Source organism: Papio anubis, chromosome 11, assembly GCF_008728515.1.
Source record: "Papio anubis isolate 15944 chromosome 11, Panubis1.0, whole genome shotgun sequence".
In the NCBI taxonomy this organism is placed as follows: Eukaryota; Metazoa; Chordata; class Mammalia; order Primates; family Cercopithecidae; genus Papio; species Papio anubis.
The window spans coordinates 35,458,113-35,473,352 of record NC_044986.1 but is presented as its reverse complement, the minus strand read 5'-3'; the positions used below and the strand labels follow the sequence as shown (position 1 = coordinate 35,473,352).

At 44.7% G+C, this 15,240-nt stretch overlaps 1 long non-coding RNA gene across 1 annotated transcript; it reads right to left on the bottom strand.

Moving 5' to 3' along the window:
- Nucleotides 1-556: 556 nt before the first annotated feature.
- LOC110744159 lies at nt 557-7,517 on the bottom strand. The gene is made up of 3 exons (XR_002524395.2): nt 4,532-7,517; nt 3,249-3,319; nt 557-735 (listed from the first exon to the last, which is right to left on the bottom strand). It is a non-coding gene; the product is annotated as an uncharacterized LOC110744159 (long non-coding RNA).
- Nucleotides 7,518-15,240: the final 7,723 nt, after the last annotated feature.

The following is a 15,240-nucleotide window of genomic DNA, read 5'->3' as shown; positions in this document are numbered from 1 at the left end:
TGGTTCCAAGAATGCATACGATGCCTGAAATAAGATTTAACTGTGGATGTTTCAGTCACTGAGCCAGTACTTTTTTTTTTTTTTAATCTTTAAGCCAGTTTGAGTCGGATTTCTCTCACCTTCCACCAAAAAAGTTCTGCTTAATTTACAAGTAGATCAAGCCTTTATCATGGAAGTGCATTTCCCTTCAAAGTTGTCACTTTAGGAAGCAACACTTATTTCAAATGACCCAGTCATGGCCACTCAGAGTATTCCATCTCCTTGGCCAAGGTGATTGCTCAGGGAAAGGCATCGCACCAGTCAGGCCAATGAGATTGTATCGCGGAACTTTTTTTTTTTTTTTTTTAATTTGAGATGGAGTCTCGCTCTGTTGCCCAGGCTGGAGTTCAGTGGTGCAATCTCAGCTCACTGCAATCTCTGCCTCCCGGGTTCATGCCATTCTCCTGCCTCAGCCTCCCAAGTAGCTGGGACTACAGGCGCCTGCCACCACGACGAGCTAATTTTTTTGTATTTTTAGCAGAGACGGGGTTTCACTGTGTTAGCCAGGATGGTCTCCATCACCTGACCTTGTGATCCGCCCGCCTCAGCCTCCCAAAGTGCTGGGATTACAGGCGTGAGCCACCGCGCCTGGCCCCTCTATCACAGAACTTCTGTTGAAATTGGTGGGAAAGTGGAACTTCTCTTTCCATTGCATTTGAAGATTGAGCGGCTGGGCCATCATGTTCAGAGGGCTTGCTTGAGAGTGAAAAGAAAGCACAGGGAAACAGCTAAGAGATTAAGAACCGCTAGGTCCTGATCACATTATTTTAGCTCCTGGGTCTAGCTATGCCTGAAACAAAATTTAACTGTGGATGTTTCAGTCACTGAGCCAATAAATTATTATTTTTTTTAATCTTTAAGCTAGTTTGAGTCAGATTTCTCTCACCTTCCACCAAAAAATTCTGCTTAATTTACAAGTAGATCAAAGCTACATCATGTAAGTACGTTTCCCTTCAAAGTTGTCACCTTGGGAAGCAACACTTATTTCAAAGTATTTTTTAGAATTCCTCATTGAGATAACCCTTGGTACCAATTTAACAATAAAGTCATCTGCTTACTTTGTATCACTGAGAGGGAGGAGAGGATTACAGATGCTCCTCAACTTACCATGGAGTTACATCTGGATAAACCTATTGTAAATTGAAAATACTGTAATTTGAAAATTCATTTAATACACATAACCTGTGGAACATCATAGCTTAGCCTAGCCTACAACATGCTCAAAACACTTACATTAGCCTAAAGTTGGGCAAAGTCATCTAACATAAATCCTGTCTTATGATAAAGTGTTGAATATCTCATGTAATTTATTGAACACAGTATACTGTAGAGTACTGGTTGTTTAACTTGTGACTGCATGCCTGGCTGGGGGCCCAGCATCACAATTGAGTATCACACCGCATATTGTTATCCTGGGAAAAAGTCAGACTTCAAAATTTGAAGTTCAGTTTCTACTAAACGCATACCACTTTTGTACCACTGTGAAGTCAAAAAACCATAAGTTAAACTGTGATAAACTGAGGACCATCTGTAGTCTATCTGAGTGCTTAGATTGTTCATCAAGCCCAACTCTGATTGACAATGTCCCGAAATCAAATCTACCCATGGAGGATGGAGACTTGCTGACCAGGACGCCAGCTGAGAATGGGTTGGATCTTTGAATTGCTGTTTTGCTTTTCAAGGTGAACAGGAGAAAATTAATTTGCATAGGTGAATTGCAGTATGAAAGATCAACCTCATTGTTTTTGGTCATACTTCAAAACAACAACAACAAAACAGCAGAGCTTCTTCCCCTGGCCTCCTTTGCTCAGAGAAACATATGGACTTCATTGCCCTCTTGTCTCAACGAGAGGACTCATATTCCCATTTCACAAATAAGAAAATCAAGGCAAACTTGAGTTCTTTTTAGTGAAGCCACATATGTACTGGGATCCAGAATATTAAATTGAATCACTGAATAAAGAGAGCAGCCGGGAGGTCAGGCTGGAAGAAAAATCTTGGGATCTGAGTAGAGACATACAAGGCCAACAGGAAGCAAGATGAAAAACAAGGGAGAGAGGACCAAGCAAAGGCAGTTACTAGCCAGGAGCAGGCTGAGACCAGCTAAGTTCAGAAGATGCGCCTAGCAGAGGGGTAAGGACCCGGCTCTGCTGGGATCTCCTTCTCCAGCTGGCAATGGGTTGTGAGTTGGCCCCAGGTGGACAGTCTATGCTCCCTGCAGCGTCCTTACCAGGGTATGCCTGAACCTGAGGAGCAAGCCAGGAGGGCCTCCAAGGCTCCTGGCTCCAAGATCTGCTCAAGAAGAGGTGTCTCACAAGGCAGAGAGGTTTACTGCAGCCAGGGAATTTAATCCTACCAAGCATTTGGGCAGGCCCTGGAGATAATAAAGAAAGAAGGTAACAGAGTGGATCTGCAAAGCCTTTAATACACAGCATTAAAGGGTAATGGGAAAATCGATGGGACTATACAACAGGGTCATCCCAACTGCCAGCAGTGCTGTCATTAATGGGACAGTTGGTGCTCCAGCTACTGCAAGACTGCTGGGCAGGACCCTAGCACTGGGGACCCAGCCTGGCCTCTTCAGAGCTCAAATGGCTTCATGGACTCTGGGGCTTCCTACTTGGACAGGAACACAAGGGGATGGCCTTCTTCTCTCCCTTGGGTACATCACACTCTCCTAACTGTGGCCAAGTGGCTTAATAACAGCTACCATTTATTGATCACTTTCTATGGGCCAGCTCTAGGCTGAGAGCTCTCTGAATTGTTGCATTTAATCCTTACAACAACTCTATAAATCAGTTACTATTACTGTAGTTTCCATTTTACATGTAAGTAAGGTGAGGTCCAGGGAGACATGTGTGCCCTTGATCATTGGCTAGGAGAGAGAGTGGATGGATTCGCTCAGATCATAGAATGTGGAGAAGTTGGGAAGGGTCTCATGGCACATCTGGCCTGACTCCTCAGGATAGAGAAGTGGAGTGACTTGCCCCAGATCATACAGCTGTATGTGTAGTAGAAAATGTGAGATTATAAAGCAGGTGTTCTACCTTTAAGTCCTGTGTTCTTTGTCCCCATTATATCATCCTATCATTTCCATCCACAAAGCACACACTCCACTGGCTTTGGACTTCAGAGTCATTCATTGTAATTAAAGGGATAGTCATTTAGGAATTGTTTCAATTCAATGCAAAGTTACTAAAGCCACTTACTGTGTTCTGGGAGAGAAGGTGTTGAAGTGCAGGAAGGTCTGGTATTGTTCTTAAATACCTACAGCATCTGGCTGGGGAGAGAAAAACCACACAGACCTGAAATAACCTTAGAATAATTCCAAGACAACAAATAAATAAGTGTAAGCGTGTGTGATGCCAACTGTGTACACCAGGTTTCCTGTTAATAAGGTCCCTTTCAGCCCCATGACCAACTCAGGGAATTAAAAGAAAAGGAAGGCAGCCTCAGTTCGAGAAGGCTTTGTGGAGGCAGAGTGTGGACCTGAGTTGGTAAAGGAATGAAGGACTGGGATTAGAGAAAATTAGAGAGAACGGCTTGTCTGATGGTAGAAACCACAAAGGCCAAGGCCTAGTGGCTAGAAAGAACATAGTATATCAAGTTGGACCTCCAGGGAAGGAGAATTTATTCTGCAGAAGGAGGGAGGCATGGGCTGGAGAGGCAAGAGTTTCAGACTCAGTGTGCAAGGCAAGGGTGAGCCAATATAGGTGGTCAAGGAGGGGCAGCAAAGTGACAGCAATGGGTTTACGAAGACGTCACTGACAGTAAATACCTCAGAATATTGGAGGTTGGGGGATTGGCTTCTAGGTAGGAAAGTAATGAGGGAAATCTAGGCATGAATAGTGGTGGCAGTGGGGGCTGGTGAGGAGGCCAGAAAGTAATCAAGAGATGATGCCCAGAGGCTGCAATGAAGAGGGCACCAGGGTTTGGCATAAGGGCTGAAGGAGAGAAGGCGTCCAGTTTTTTTTTTTTTTTGTCTTTTTTTTCAAGACAGAGTCTCACTCTGTCACCTAGGCTGGAGTGCAGTGGTGCAATCTTGGCTCACTGCAACCTCTGCCTCCTGGATTCAAGCGATTCTCATGCCTCAGCCTCCTGAGTAGCTGGAATTACAGGAGTGCCACCACACTGGCTAATTTTTGTATTTTTTTAGTAGAGAAAGGGTTTTGCCATGTTGGCCAGGCAGGTCTCAAACTCCTGACCTCAGGTGATGCACCTGCCTCAGCCTCCCGAAGTGCTGGGATTACAGGCGTGAGCTACTGGGCCCAGCGTGAGAAGGCATCAAATGGAATCAGGTACAAGGCCAGGGAGCATGGTGGCAAAGCGGGTAATTTTGTGAGTTGTGTTTGTGAGTGAGGTGGGGAAGGGAGAGAGAGTTTTTTCTGAGGAGGGATAGCAGGACTAGACACAAAAAGGCCTGGGGGAAAGTGAAACAATTGGGGCAATGGCCATTTTTCTCTTGGGGACCATTTTCCTTTGGACAGCTTACAGGAAAAAGAAGTTTCCATAACATGGAACAAATATCTCCTCTCCTTTCGCCTCCCTCCAGTGTGCTCGTCTTCTGAGCTGTGTGGAGTCGGGTCAGGGGCACGGGCTTGGGAGATTGTTAGCTCAGATCTCAGTCCCAGCTCTGCTGCTACCGACCTGGAGTCCCTGGGCACGTCACATAAAGGCAATGAAGGAGACAATAAGATTGACCTCACGGCCCTGGCAGGAGATGAAATGAGAGGCAGGTAAAGTGCCTACTCGGTTCCTTGTACTCATATGTTAGCTGCTGTTATTACAAAACCACTTTAACCCAGCATATGGTTCAAGTTTCCAAACCACCGCAATGGCTCAGGACTTACTCACACAGACTGTTGAAAAACAAAGGGGAGTTGGGGGAAAGGCTGTCGGATGGGGTTAGCCAGAGACTCTGGGGCAGTGATTTGTCCAGCCTCACCGTTGTCTTTCTTGGAGTGGCCGACAGCCTCCTGCCCGGGTCTCCTGGGGGACTTGTGGAAACTGCAGTGCTTTGGGCTCTTTGCTTAGGGTGGGGTTTGGGACTGTTTTTAGTCAGTTCCACAGGTGATTCTATTGCAAACTGAAGTTTGAGAACCACATTTTTTTTCTGCTAACACCAATCTCCTTGGCAAGATCTCTGGCCTATGTGGTCACCGTCAAAGTGACAAGGGGTTCCCGTCTGGGGCCAGCTCATCCATCTCTTTGGACCAGGTTTCCTGTTAATAAGGTCCCTTTCAGCCCCATGACCAACTCAGGGAAATGAGGAGTCAGAGAAGGAAGAAAATAACAGTGGGAGAGGAATCTGACAGCAGAGCAGATAAGGAAACTGAGGAAACAGGCAGACCTGGATCACTTTGGGGGTGGAGGGGCAGGCAGCGCACCGCTGGGGCGAGGAAGAGCTGGAGCTGCCTCCACCACAGTCCAGTCGTGCAGGGTTATTAAAAGAAAGAAGAATGAGCGTCTGTATCTCGGCAGAGCAGGGCAAGAGTCATCAGCAGATGTTATTAAAATCCTTTCCTCACCAGTGAAAGACACTTATCGCTCTTCATCAGCAAAGCTCTCTTTTTGGAAAGGAAAATCAACTTAACAGGTGGGGACTGTCCTTTTGCTCCTCCCATGAAACACACCAAGGCTGCCACCCGTCAGTCCCCAAACCAGTGTGGGGCTCACGGAGCTGCTCCAGAATGGTAGGTGGGAAACCATGGACTCTCGGCATCTTGGCACTGTGTGCGTGAGGGACCTCTCCCCTGCTGCAGGGGATGTCTGGATGCTGTGGGTACCAGTGATGACTGACTGCTGCAGAGGGGCTTTGGACCCCTCAACAAGAAACAGTGGGGGCACAGCCTCCTCGCCAGTGTCCTTGCACCAGCTCTGGCCTCCTCCCTTCTGTCCTGCGTCCCACCAGACTCATCTCGCCTGAGCGTGTCACCCCTGTGCTGACAAACGCTTGGAGATCACTCACTGCAGCAAGAACACATTCACACACATCAGCTCAGGGTTCAAGGCCCTTCCCAGACTGGCCGCAAACGCCCCTCCAGCCCGCTTCCCCATCCCTTGTCAGGCTGCAGGCTGGAGCATCACTGCTCTTCTCCAAACCCCAGTGCCCTTGCCTGCCTCCCTGCTTTGCCCAAGGCGGTTGCTCTGCCTGCAGCTCCTCGCCCCTCTTCTCTGCCAGGTGATCCAGTTAATGGCCCAGCTCAAATGTCTCCTCCTCGGGGAAGCCCTCTCTGACCTCTCCAGGCAGAACTAATTATTCCCTCCACTGGTTCCCATAGCAGGCGTGCTCCTGTTTTAACAACGACCACACTATATTCTGGTTGGGTGTAATCCATTGTTTCTGTTTCTGTCTATGTTTCCCCTCATCACAGGGAGTTCTGGCAGGAAGAGGGCTGTCTCCTGCTCCTCTGTATCCCCCACAGAACTAAGCACAGTTCTTAATAAAAATAATAGTTAGCATGTACTGAGGGCTTACTCAGCACTCTGGGAGGCCTTCATTCACATTATTTTATGTTATCCTCAGAACAATTCGTCCAGGTTATTAGGCCTATTTCACAGATGAAGAAACTGAGGTTTGTAGAAGCGAAGTGACCTGTACAGGGACACATGGCTAGTATGTGGCAGAGCAGGGACTAGAAACCAGAACAGTCTGAGCTCAGCAAAGGTTTGTTGACTGAATGAAAGAACCTCTTCTCCCACCCCACCTCTGGTGCCAGCCGCCCTCAGGAAGACCAGCGGAAGGGCCCATGGTGGTGTTTAGCTCCTGAGCCAGTGCTGTCAATCCACCCATCCCCATCTCTGTGACTCAGGCTTTCTCTGCTTCCAAGGTATCACACTTTTGTTTCTTTTCTCCTGGGCATGACCAGGAGGCCCTAGAGAAAGGTCTCAGCCACCTTCCCCAGCTAGCCCCCATGACCCCAGCACTCTTACTCTCCCTAGGACAGCAACCCCTTCTAGGCATTCCCTCCCCAAGGCCCCTCCCCAGCTCCTGCGGTGCGGTCAGCATTCCAGCTTCTCTGTCCCCAGCAACTTGGTCCCTGGCGTGCCTCCAGCCTCTGGTTAAGACCTGGAAAACATTCGCAGGACTGTGTTTCAGACAGAGCCCTGGGCAGTTGTCATTCCTTCTTCTTTCACTGGGGAATGCAGGAGTAGCTCCTCTCTTCCTAAGCCCCATTTTTCAAGACCAACTTCAATTTTACAGTCTTGTAAGCTTCCTGAGAATAGCAGCTGAGTTTTTTCAACTCTACAGGCCCTGCAATCCATCATCAAGAGCCATGCACCTAGGTAGATGCCCAGTAAATGGCAAATGAATGACTTCCTGGAAAACACCAAGAACATTCTGTGAATACTTCCTCAAACATAACACTTCCCATCTTAATATATTCCATCCCTGCATCAATCTTTCTTTTTTTTTTTCAGACGGAGTCTCACTGTGTTGCCTAGGTTGGAGTGCAGTGATGCAGTGGCACGATCTTGCCTCACTGCAACCTCTGCCTCCGGGGTTCAAGTGATTCTCCTGTCTTAGCCTCCTGAGTAGCTGGGATTACAGGTGCGTGCCACCATGCCTGCCTAATTTTTGTATTTTTAGTAGAGACAGGGTTTTGCCATGTTGGCCAGGCTGGTATCGAACTCCTGACCTTGTGATCTGCCTGCCTCAGCCTCCCAAAGTGCTGGGATTATAGGTGTGAACCACCATGACCGGCCTGCATCAATCTTCTTTTTCTTCCCTCTGGTTCTAGAAAGGATGGTGATATATCTCTTCTCTCTAAACCTGTAACCTGATCCCTCCCATCTCTGCTGAGCTCACCCCTTTGGGCAGCAACTCTCCCAGTGCTCTAACGCACCAAAGCTTGGAGCAGGTCACCAGGCCCCGATGACCTCCCATCCCTGTGTTCCCAGGGCCCTAGCATACTGGATGGACCCTGCTTTAAACGACCAAGAGAATTCATCTCATTTCTACACTCATTTAACAAAAGGTAGCAACACACACCAGGTGCTAGGACCTACAATAGAGAGAGAATGTGGTTCAGGGACTCAGTCTGTGGCAAGAAAAATCATACTGTCTGTTTTTTTCACCGTTGGCTCCCTAGTGTCTAGAACAGTGCCCAGTGCATAGTAGGAGTTCAATAAGTGTTTGTTGGGTGAAAAAATGAATGAATGGCCGTTGTATTTACTTTTCTGCTCATTCCAGACATAGTTATCTAATATTACTATTTTTCAACCTCTTTTACCCCAGGGACCTCTATGCACCCTCTCCCTCAACTCCCCCTCAATTTGTTCTCATAATCCCCATGACCCCCAGTCTTATAACACCACTCTCAGGAGCCCAAAGCTGCCATTTATTAACTTCCATTAGAATGACTCCTCACCTACCTTGGGGTCTTCAGTTTCTCCCCTCCTCCTAATTTCCAGGATTCCATTCTGCCTCTGCTGGCCTCCCTACAAAGCCTGCAACGCCATAAGCCATTTCAGCAAAGAGCTTGATCATCTTTTGGTGACCCCTGCATTCATGACTCGCTACCTTACCTGTCTTTGGCTCTGCATGTCCCCCAGTTTCCCTTCCTTTCTCTGGAAAGAGAGATTGCCCAAGAGTCCTGAAGATCAGCATCACTACAAATGCATGCAGACCAGCTTCAGCTGCTTGCCAACTCTTTAAAAAATGAGTAAACAATTTTCTAAACTTAAAAAATGAGTAAACAATTTTCTTCTCCTCCTCACACCAACTATTTGCATAATGCAGTGACCTTTTATAAACCATGCCATTGTATAAGCATCATTTCAAGGGTAGAAATCAACTATTCATCCCATTTCATACTCTAATTCATTCACCTAACATTTTTCTGTATAAACATTCTCATGTATTGACAGAGTACTCGTATTTATCATTTGTAATGGTTATATAATATTCTATCATATTAATGTTTCATAGTTTGCTTAACAATTCCCCATTTGTGGAGCATTTGGGTGTTTTCCAGGACTTTCTTATTATGAACAAGGTAGCAATAAACATCTTTTCGCAAATAGCTTGTATTTCCTTTTTAGTTATTTCCCTGGTATATATTCCCAGAAGAGGGATTATTAGGTCAAAGGCTAGAGATGCTTTTATGGCTTTTGTTGTGAGGTGCCAGACTGCTCTCCAAAAGACTGTACTAATTTGCAGTTCTCCTGTCTTTTTATTCATGCTTTGTAGCCTCCTAATGAATTCCCCCAGGGGTTGTTCCAAATCTTCTGGGCCTGCCTAGGGCATCCAGCCACTCTCACCCTTCAGAGGTGATTTTACTGGGAAAGTTACACGCATGTCCCAGAGTTTCCTCAATTTCCTTCCACATCAACATTTCTATTTTTATCTGGGCTCCCCTCCTAGGCTGATCTCTGAAGAAGAGGTGTCCGATTTCCTCTCCAAACACACCTCCCTGCCTGCATATTTGACCTCGTTCCCCCTTCCTGTCTCTTCAGCACCATGCTGCATCAGTTTTTCCCCCCTTTTTACATCATCTATCTCTCCCTCTTCTTTTGCTCTTTCCCCTCAGCCTGCAAATATTCTCATCTCCCTTTTCCTAAAAGCAATAGGCAATTTCTCCTTCTCCCCGTGAAATATCTCTTTCTGTCACCACCCATCTTTCTGAAGAGTCTACACTTCACTGTCTCATCTTCTAGTTGCTTCTCAACATTTGCCCTCTTTTACCGATGACCAACACTCAACTAAAGCTGCCATTTCAAGGCCACCAATAATTTTCTTAATAATTCAAACAAATGGCCCTTTATTGGTCATCATTCCTACCACCTTGTTGACTATCTTGTCCTCATGGAAACATTTTCCTATCTGAGGTTCCGTGGCAGTAAAATTTCTTTAGTGTCCCTTCTATCCTACCAAAATTGCACCTCTATAAGAATTTGTTCTCAAATCTTTTAGTGAACTTTAAATGATCTCTACCTCCCACTGTGTAGCAGCCAGGAGAATTGGGAGGGACTGATCCTACCCTCAGGTCTAGTGGAAGCTAGGACTCATGTAAGCCCATTAGTATAAACCCATTCCTCCTACCACAGTGATGTCTCAGGGAAAACCAGACCAGAGCAATTAACATGTGACATTTACATGTGACCTCTGGTGATCCAATTAGAGCAAAGCTCAGGATTTTTGTTTGATAGTTGAAGGAAAATAGTTATTTCTTTCCTCTTGGATATAAACGACAAAGCATGTAAACCTAATTGCTCTTGGCTACCATTGTACAACCTTGAGGAATCCAGTATGAAAATGAAGTCACACACAGAATAAAGCAGAGAGAACTGATGCATAATGGATCCAGATTCCTGATTGAACTATGCCTGAAGCCCACTATATTATAGGATTTTTCAGTTATGTGAGCCAATAAGTTCCTTGCATTATTTAAATCATGATGTATAGGGATTTCCATTATTTGCAATTCAAACATATAACCATTATAGCTTCCTTCATTGCTCTCCCTTTATGTGTTATATCTCATTGCTCTTACCTATTCCAGTAGCTTCTATGTTTATATCTATGTAGATGATTCCTCTACACCTCTACCACCTGTCTCCTTACCTTCAACTCCAGCACTACTAGCTTTTCACTGAGTAGCTATACTTGGTTTATGAAGCTTTAATCTTAGCATATTTAACACCAACAATTTTACCATCATCACCCAAGACAAATCAACCTCACTTCCCTACTTTCCTATGTCGGATTATTCAGTTGCCCAAGTTTGAAACTTCAGAGTTATCCATATCCTTTTCTCCTTTAGACCCCTCAACCAGTCAGCTACCATGACTTCACACTTCTGCCTCTAGCTGCATCCCGACCAACATAACCTCTGTCTCATATTGACAGTTTTCCCAGTTGGTCTCCCTGCCTCCTAGTTCTCCCAGTTTCTGATCACCCTGACAACACCCATCAGAAACATCTTCCTGAAACATCAAACCAATCAAACATTTTTAATGATTTCTCAATGTGTTTTAGATTTAGCCAACACTTTCCATTCTAAACCCAAGAATGGATTTAGACCACTACAAGGTCTTTTCACCATCTTTCTGGTTTTATAATCCCGTTACTCTCTCATTGGTGCCCAAGCTACAGGCAAATTGAACTATGTCCCAGTTCTTCCACACCTTGCTGTCAATGAGATGAATCTACCTGGACCAACTTTCCTTCACATTTCATCTGTTGAAATCCTACTCATCCTTTAAGAACCATCTCAAAACCACCTCCATAAAGGATACTTTGATTTACCCACATAGATATTTCTCTTCTTGATCCCTACAATGTCTCACTCTTGTGTTACTCATCAGAATAGGAAAGCTAACTTTTATTTTTTTTTATCCGCTAAGCACAGAACACAGGGCCTTGAAAATGGTAGGTGCTCAATTAATACTCATTCAATTAATCTGATTCAAGGGCAAACTTATGAAGCAGAGATGCCACAAGAAGGTAGCTGAGAAGGAGTCTCATTCTTTTATCTACAGATTCACTAGAACCTCTTTCTCTCTTTTTTCTTTCTTTCAATGACAGCGAGGAGCTCATCAAGTCAACAAATGTTTATTTAGTACTGTATACAAGTCAACACTGGAATCTGGGAGAAGCCAGTTTTGAAATCTTGTACTCTTGACTAACTCAGAGCTGTGGTTCTCACAGCATGGTTCACACGGATGTTCCTAGAAGCCAAGGGCAGATCTACCTTTCCACAATGTCAATATTTAGGTAAGCTCTGAATGGTATAGCTATTGAGTGGGGAATGAAAAGCAACAGACCAAGAATCCACAGACCTGAGTTCTGGGCCTAGATATTTCACTAACCAGCTATGTGACCTCGAACAAGTCTTTTAACCTCTCTGTGACTCTATTGCTTCTTTGCCTGTGAAACAATGAGGTTAGGCTGCAATGTCTCTCAAAATGTGATCCTCAGAACACAGCATATTCTCCTGTGGCTTTTAGAAAATACAAATAATTCTGGGCTTGGTGTGGTGGCTCACACCTGTAATCTCAGCCCTTTGGGAGGCCAAGGCAGGTGGATCACTTGAGGTCAGGAGTTTGAGACCAGACTGGCCTACATGGTGAAACCCTGTCTCTACTAAAAATACAAAAAAATTAGCCAGGCATGGTGGTGTGTACCTGTAATTCCAGCTACTCAGGAGGCTAAGGCACAAGAGTGGATTGAACCCAGGACATGGAGGTTGCAGTAAGCCAAGATTGCACTACTGCACTCCAGCCTGCGCAATGGAGTGAGTCTGTCTCAAAAACAAAAAAAAAAGATATATATATATACACACACACACACATATACACACATACATATATATACACACACATATATGTGTGTGTGTATATATATGTATGTATATAATGCAAATTCCCTGGACTCAAACCAGTGCTATCAAAATGAATCTTTGGGGCCTTGGGAGTCTGTAGTTGAGCAAACTCCCCAGGAAATTCTTATTTCCACTCAAGTTGAAAACCTTTAAAATTTTATAATAGCAAGTTTTTTTCTGTTCTAAGATGTGGGGGTTACCGGATTAAGTAATCATTTGAGTTATTTTGAAGTGCTGAATAGAATGGATAAGTGAGTAATCCAGAGGATATTTTGTCCTAACAAAGTGTCTCTGGACAGAAAGATGAGAGAGCTTCTATTCCATGGTCTACACCGAGGCCACTGCCCCAGGACCACGTGCAGCTGCATGCCGGTTGGCTTGCTGGCCTCTCTACCCCTCCCTTCCACTCTCCCTTTCTTCTCTCATTTCCCTTATTTTCGTTCTTCCCTATCCTCCCCCCTTCTCCCCTCCCTGTTCCCTCCCTCCTTCCTTCACTCCCTCCTTCTTTCCTTTTCTCTCTTTTTCTCTTTCTTGCCTTTTCTCTTTCTTTTTCTCTCTCTCCTTCCCTCCCTCCCTCCCTCCCTTCCTCCTTCCCTTCTTTCCTTTCTTCCTTCCTTCCTTTCCTCCTCTCTCCCTCTATCTCACTGTCTGTCTCTCTCTCTCTCTCTCTCTCTCTCTCTCTCTCTCTCCTTCTCTCCCTCCTTACTTTCCCTCCCTTCTTTTCTTTTTCATTTTTCCTTTTCACTCCTTCCAAACTCCTACAGGTACCTTAGTAAGCACACCATTATCGATACATTTATTTGCACTTACCTAATAGACTTTTTTCCACAAAGTCTTTCCGGCTCCCTCAATCAGATGTAAACATTTCCTGCTCAGAACTCTCACAGCACTTTGAACTTCTCCTATGCCATTAATCATACTTTGCCATGTAATATTTCCAGGTCTACTCTATTGTATGCCCCTGGGGAAAAAGGCTATTTTATTCATCTTTATGTCCCTCCTTCTGCAGTGCCTAGCGTGATGTCTTGCACACGTTGACCATGTTTTACATTTGTGTGATATATAACTAGTTTAAGAAGTATTTTCACAAACACTAATGAATAATGTTTGTGAAAATAAGTGAAATAATGGTCTGAATAAGTGAAATGTTATTCACTAACGTTTGTGAAAAACTTATTCAGACACTGAGTAAGTATTCTGAATAGATTTGTGTATGAATTCCTTTTTTTTTTTCCCCTTATCATATTGTTGAGCTTGTCTTATCTCCTGTCCAGGAGGCAGGATCGTGCAGTAGTAAGGACACTCACCTTGAAGTTAGACATCTGAATCTGAAGTCTTATTTTAGCTCTTAATAGCTGGGCGATCTTAGGCATGTTATTTAACCCCTCTGAACCATAGTTTTGTCTATAAAGAGGCCATAACAACATCCTCTTTACAAGATTGGTGATGATTAATTGCAATTACTTGTGAAAACATCTGGCGCATAGCAGATCATTTTAAAATACTCGTTAAATGGAATTCTTTCCTTCCCCCAACTCTTCACCTCCATTAGAATGTCCCTTAAGGACAAACACTGGCTTTTCTAATTCTTTCTCTCCAGATTTTTACGCTGTGTCTTGGTGCATTGCATACAAAGATGTGCAGAATACATTTTTTGTGTACTCTTAAGAATAGTCAATGTCACAAGGTGAAACACGTATGGAAAACATTCAAACTGAAATGAACAGGATTCCTTGTTGCAAGGGCCATACACCCAATTCAAACAAACTTGACAGGGAGAATAGAATTTATTGACTTTCAAAACTGGGAAGTTCTAGGGTAGATCTGCCTTTCAGCAAAGTGGTGTCCAGGGGTTAAAATACTGAAGACAGGATACTGTCTCATTTTCTCCAGCTCTGGGTGGGCCCTGCCTCTATGGCTTTATTCTCAGGCAAGATATCTCCAGCTGGCGGGAAGGATGGCTAGGGGCTTGTGAGTCAAAGGGGAGAAGCCCCTTTCTCTCTTCGTGTCCATGTGCAAATCTCATGGAAGAACTCTCACTGACCCTGCTTGGGTTCTCTGCCCACATCTGAACTAGACATAGGTACAAAGGATATAGTACTATGGCTGGCTCAGTCTGGGTCGCATGTCCACCCAGTAGCCAGTGGGGAAAGACACAGTAGTTTGAAGCCTCTCAGACTACAAGGAATGAAGGAGAGGTAGTTCTTCCAAATGAAGAGGTGCCAAAAGATAAAACCAACTTGTTAGGTGCACACATAGAATATAACGTGCTATTTCCCACAAGATGCCCTAAGCTTAAACCGTCTGTTTTGTGTCATTTAAAGGGCCCAGCTTTATTTACTCATCAATTTCCTCATTCACTGTTACTGGAAAAATAAAACCATCCTGAGGATCTCCTCAGGCCCAGACCCAGTGCCAAGGGTTGGGGTAAAGCAGTGACAAAGTCAAGTTTGGGCTTCCTCTCACAGATCTTCCAGTCCAGTGAGGGCTCAGGAACCTCTCACTGCATGGACCACCACATTTCCTGAAGTTTCCTCCACTAAATATGGTCTTTGGCTTCAAGAAATGAGCTCCACAGGGTTCCATTTATAGTGTATGCACTGGAAGGAGCATCGCTTTATCCCATTATCACCTGTTTAGTGAAACTGCCTTTGCAAAAGTTATGACAATGAGAAAAATCAGACCTAACTGACTCCATCTTGCTTCTAACCTCCAAGCCGCACTCGTTAATTCCTGGGCTTAGGCCAGGCTAACTACGAAAGGAATTAAGTTCATAGCTTAACTTTGAAACAAAGATAATAATAGCCCTTTCCTGAAACAAACTCTCTCTTTGTTTGTAGATCAGACCTCTTTTATAAAACTAATAAATTAGCCA